Below are 6,314 nucleotides of genomic sequence, written 5' to 3' on the forward strand. Positions count from 1 at the left end.
TATATATATATATATATATATATGTATATACAGAAAATGCCAAGCATTCAAAGTAGAGGACAGTGCTTGTGGAAGAGAAAGATCTAGAAACGTCATTGGCAATCTGCAAACCTGCAGGACTTTCTGAATAGCATGCTAAACAAAAAGTTATCTTGAATTTTTTTTAGTACTATGACTCATCTGATGTTGAGTCATGTCTTATGCAGTCTTCTTAAAAAAGGTTACCCATACCTGATTACAGAAAGACATGGGACAATGTAATGAAAACTGATTTAACCTTTTTGATACTAACTCGCCTGAAACCGCCTCTGGCTCTGTAGCACAAATGTCTTGTTTTCAAAAGTTCTAAATTAAAATCTGCCATCAAGCCTGTTACAAACTGGCTTAATGATAAAGTTATTTTACTAAATATCTTTGTTATATTTAAAATTAATTGAAAGAAACACACAGCATTTCAACAGAAATATGGTAACAAAAGGGTCAAAGATATTGACCCTTTGTAAAACAGATTGACAAAGGACCATGATAATTGACAACATACAGTGCTGGACAAAACCTGTACTCTCATGCAAATAAGGTAGAGAAAACACTAAAACAAGTAAAGAATGCAGTTGGGATGCTCTCCTTTCATTCATCCTCAACTCACCCGTTGCTTCTATGATATTCTCTGCATCTTTCACAGTATTTATCTGCTGCTGCCCCACTCCTACCTCTTTTTTCCACACTGGCTCTTTAGCCATGGCTTCTTCACCACCTCAGCAACCCCCCAACCCCCAACTCCTCATCTTTCTTTCACTAACACTTTTTCTACAATTTCTCCAGCTCCTTATTATCCCACAGGCCCGCAAAAAGCACAGAGCAACTGGTCATAATTCTGAGAAGGAATATCAAATCAGTATTGTTTCACTCAAGCAATAATGAATGTGGAATATATGTGTGTGTGTGTGTGTGTGTGTGTGTGTGTGATACACAGACACACACACACACACACATAAACCCGTAACGGAGTGACGCTTGGCTCAGGGGAAATGTCAGCCTGCTCACTAGCCAGTGCAGTGGCATCATTTAAAAGCTACAACAATATGAGGAAGTACATGGTGACCAGCTGTATATAGCAATAATAACATTTGATAGACTGATTGGTGTAAATATATATATATACATATATATATATATATATATATATATACACACACACACAGTCTCATACACACAATAAATGCTTCTTGCTGTTTCTGACTATCAGATCACCTCACAGACCAGACTGTAGTAGAAGACAACTAAAGTGAGGCTGGGGATCGAAACGCAAAAAAACCATGAGGTTGCAAGGTGAATTTCTTTAGCCTCTTAGCCATGCTTGCGTGTGTGTATACACACACATATATATACATATGTGTTAAATATGCATATGCAAACTAACACACAGTATATTATATACATATACAATATATGTCTGCATATTTATGATAAATATTACACACACACATATACAAACATTATATAGGTTCCGGGTTCAGTCCCACTGTGTGGCATCTTGGGCAAGTGTCTTCTACTATAGCTTCGGGCCGACCAAAGCCTTGTGAGTGGATTTGGTATACGGAAACTGAAAGAAGCCCGTCGTATATATGTATATGTATGTGTTTGTGTTTGTCCCCCCCCCCTCGCCCAACATCGCTTGACAACCGATGCTGGTGTGTTTACGTCCCTGTAACTTAGCGGTTCGGCAAAAGAGACCGATAGAATAAGTACTAGGCTTACAAAGAATAAGTCCTGGGGTCGATTTGCTCGACTAAAGGTGGAGCTCCAGCATGGCTGCAGTCAAATGACTGAAACAAGTAAAAAAAAAATGCACAACATGGGCAAAGAGTAAAGAAGTTCATTTCATAACCACAAGGTCCTGTGTTCACTCCCACTACATGTCATCTGTATACAAGCCTGTCAGACTGATTTACCTGTAATGTCACAGGTCATAGCTTTGAAATGTTTAAGGGTACACATGGCCGTGGAATACGCAACCATTGATTAGACATCAATTGTGGAACATGGAATTCATCTGACCGATGAACTGTATCTTCATCATCGAACAATGGAGAATTACCATCATACATGTGTGTGTGTATATGTAATTATACAGTATACATGTTTAATATATACTTATATAATTTGTTTATATTTTACATGCACAAGCAGATTGCTGGCTGGCTGGCTGGATGGATAGCTAGATAGACAGACAGACAGACAGGTAGTTAGATAGATAGATAGATACATAGACAGAGAGACAGACATAGATACCATATGTCTGAATATATGAGTATATCCACGAGAAAAATTATGCATGTATGTGAAAAAATTTATCATTATATATATATATATATATATATATATATATATATATTCACATACACGAGGAAAATTGTATATGCGCATGTGTGTGTTTGTGTGTGTACATCAGAGAAAGAGAGAGACAGAGAGATAAGGTATTGAAACACTGTGGATGTTGCACGGCGAGAAATTAACACTTGATGAAAGCTGGAAAGATTATGAAGACAACGACTGCTGCATGTGTGTATGTGTTCACACACATGAATGTGAGTGGGAGAGAGATAGAGAGAGGCGAAGATCGAGTGAGTGACTCACTGACATTTATATATTTATTTATATAAATGGTTAACGGCGGAGGAGTAGACGGAACCGGCTTACCGAAATCCACACTCAGAAATATCAAACTACAATGGTTATTATTATTTCAATATTATTATTAAATTCTTATTTAATTAAAGGAAGTGTTATTATTATTATGGCACTTTCATACATTCTTATATTCCGTTTTGTTTTCCAAGCAGTAGGAGTGTCTTCTAGTGTCTACGAAACGGAGACGTCGCTTAGTTTCTACATATATATACACATATAAACTGATTATTTAAAATAAAAAAAAAGGAAATTGTAAGCCTGAACATGTCCTCAAATACATCCTTATTCCCCTTATTTTGTCTGTGTGCGAGCACACACACACACACACACACATATATAATGTATGCATCATTTTATATACGTATATATTACTATATAATATACATGTGTGTGTATATATATATTCGTCAAAACATTTCATTAGTACCTTCTAAGAGAATACCTGATTTAGACGAATTATGCAGTTTGCAGTCCATGTGTATCTATTTACTACATATACATATGCACACATACATGGGTGTATATATATATTTACGTACACATGTGTGCGTGTGTGTATATATATATATATGTATGTATAAGTATGTGTATGACCGTATATATGCACCGCGTTTAAGTGTGTGACTAAAATAAGGAGCGGAATGATGAGAAGGAAAAATGATGAAAACTGAGAGAACCAGAGATGATATTTGGTCGACAAGAACTGCTGTAGCGAATAACAAATGGTGTTTATGCTGTTGAATAGTTAGTAATTCCCAAGGACCAAGGCATTAGTTGTACAGCAATGAAGCTACTAAACGACGAAGAGTGAGTGCCTCGCCTCTACAGAGCACCCACCACTAACTTTTAATTTCAATTTTAATGGTTTAGTCACACAAGGAAAGGACAGCGCCCATCAACCTTTGCAGAGTCTCGGAGAAAAAACGGGAACAAAGTTATCGTCAGATCTTGTGCATCAGCTTGTTTCAAGCCCCCAGGTTGTGGTGTTAGACCGGGCGATCAATTACATGTACTGCATAAGAAACAGGAACGGTCCCGTTGATGGGCTTCCATAGTTTCCGTTTACGAAATTTCACTCAAAAGGTTAAGTTTAAACTCAAGACTTTGGATAAAAGATACTTGCCCATGGTCGCAAATGAGCCTGAAGCCACGTATTTGGGATGCAAATTTCTTAAATGCACAACCACGCAATTCGTCCATGCGGAATTCTTAACCACACACACATAAACACATTTTATTCAGACGTAAGTGTATACAAAAGTGTGCGTGTAAAACTAGCGCTTTATATAATCTGAAGGCGTTACTCCTGCATGGCCGCAGTCCTAAGACTAAAAGAAGTGTGCGTGTGTGCAGATATAAAAATCATCATTGTGTGTCGCACATGCATGGATGCATGTGCGTGTTTCTCACTCAACATGTATCTATCTCTCTCTCTCTTCCTCCTCTCCAATTTTTTTTTTACTGTCTAGCTCATCATTCTTTATATAACGCCCGACCTAACACTAACAACCATCTCTAATGAAAACCATTTCTCTGTGTCTTTGTAACCCACCACCACACCTCTCTTTACTGCTTCTTTGCATCATCCTCTCTAATATTAGTTCTTGCTTTTACACACGTACACACAGAGATATTGAGTAGCCCCTAGGTCAGCATTGTCTGAGCAGAGCTTGAATCAAAGCCTTTCCAATCGTGACCAACCAGTCATCGTTTTCTCCCAAGCACAGTGCAACTGAATCATACCATTCAATAAATAGTTTTCTAAAATGGAAGAGTACGAGTTGGAGGTTTGGTTGCTATTTGCAAGAACCACGTAGAGGTTTCTTCCCTAGATTATGCATTATGCGCGCACGCGTATATATGTGTGTGTGTGTGTGTGTGTGTGTGTATAAACACGCACACAAACTCGCTAGATAACACATTTTACGTGACCCCCCCTCTAATGTTTTCTCTGTAATATTTCTTCTCTTATTGAATATATGTGAACCCCCCCCTCCCACTGTAAAACTACTACAACTCTCCTTATTCTCTCTCTCTCTCTCTCCCTCACTGTTTCCCCCCCCCCACTTACAACTATAGAGAGCAATGCAACACGCTTTATTGTCGACAGACCGCCCCTCCTACATCATCTTAAATATGAAGTGTGGTGATGTTGACAATGATGATAGTGCTGGATATTCGAAACACACTACATACATATATTAGATAGATAGATAGATAGATAGATAGATGAGAAAGCAGCAGAGAGTTTCGCAGTTGTATATGCATGCACAATGTGTGAACATAATATATAGCTTATATATGGATATTACATATATAATACACACACACACGTTTCAATTTGGTGAGGTGGGGTTCTCAGTACACATACATAATAAAGTATATTCATTTAATAAATTTTCACCCAGATCGACTATACATTTCATTCTTCCGGGATCGATAAAATAAATACCATTAGTAAAATATATATAATCTTCTAGCTGGATAGAAAACATGTGGAATATATATTCATGAGTGCGGAGTGTTTAAATGATTCTACGAGGCGTAGTTATAGCTTCAAGTCATCCCTGGTCGAGGAGACCCCGATGGATGAAATTCGTTCCCCCCTTCACGATCATCCCGTCTATCTAAGACTATACTGTCTAATGTGTCCTTCCCTTTTATTAAAAGACTGTTGGATGTATTTCGAAAGAGAGACATGAGAGCTATTTCTAGCGTAGAGATTCCCTCGCTCACTATTATAAAGAGATGTAATAAATATATTTGTATGTGGGAATAATAATTACATGTTTTATGAATCAAAGCATGAAAGGGGGGGGGATGGCGTGTGAAAAAAAAAACCCAGATACATCACCATTCACACTTGATTTATAGTGCGTCGGTGGTGAAGTCGGGAATTCGATTTTTAAATGGATATTTCTGTCCCCCCCCCCCACTCCTTTCCCTTCTATACTTCAAATAATAAATAAATGAATAGATAAATGCATATCAAAGAAAATAATGAACTGTAAACACTGTAATGCCTATCCGTGTGTTTATAGCTAACACATATACATAGTATCAGAGAGGAGTGTTTAAGAGGAAACAAACTTCAATTTCATGTAAACATTTTGTTAGATGGATACAGAAAAAAAATTTTTAAATGCAAGAACGAAGCAATTTATACATTCAGACACATGTGTGCAGGTACACACACACGCACATATATATTAAGATATATATGTGTGTGTGTGTTTTATATATGAACAATCTAAAATAGTTGCGTCTGTAGAAAAATTATGGGAGGATCTGTAAAAAAAAAAAAAAAGTGTGTCCGTGAAAATAAGTAGGCACATTTGAATGTGATGGTGCCGTGCAGTGCCCTGTAATATGTCTACAGAATTAAAAATAGATTTTTTTTCCTCAGCACAACCAACACACAAGAGACTACGACAAAAAAGAATGCTTAAAAAGCATATATATATATATATACATATATATAGATAGATATATATATATATACATATATATAGATAGATATATATATATATACATATATATAGATAGATATATATATATATACATATATATAGATATATATATATACATATATATACATATATATATATACATATATATACATA

General features: G+C 36.5%; 1 protein-coding gene across 4 annotated transcripts in view; it reads right to left on the reverse strand.

Annotated features, from left to right (window-relative positions):
* The window catches only part of LOC106867463 (RAC-gamma serine/threonine-protein kinase), a 70,731-nt gene that overhangs the window by 45,294 nt on the left and 19,123 nt on the right, over window positions 1-6,314 (reverse strand). The gene's annotated exons all lie outside the window — the stretch shown is intronic.

The sequence above is a fragment of the Octopus bimaculoides genome, chromosome 11, assembly GCF_001194135.2.
Source record: "Octopus bimaculoides isolate UCB-OBI-ISO-001 chromosome 11, ASM119413v2, whole genome shotgun sequence".
NCBI lineage: Eukaryota > Metazoa > Mollusca > Cephalopoda > Octopoda > Octopodidae > Octopus > Octopus bimaculoides.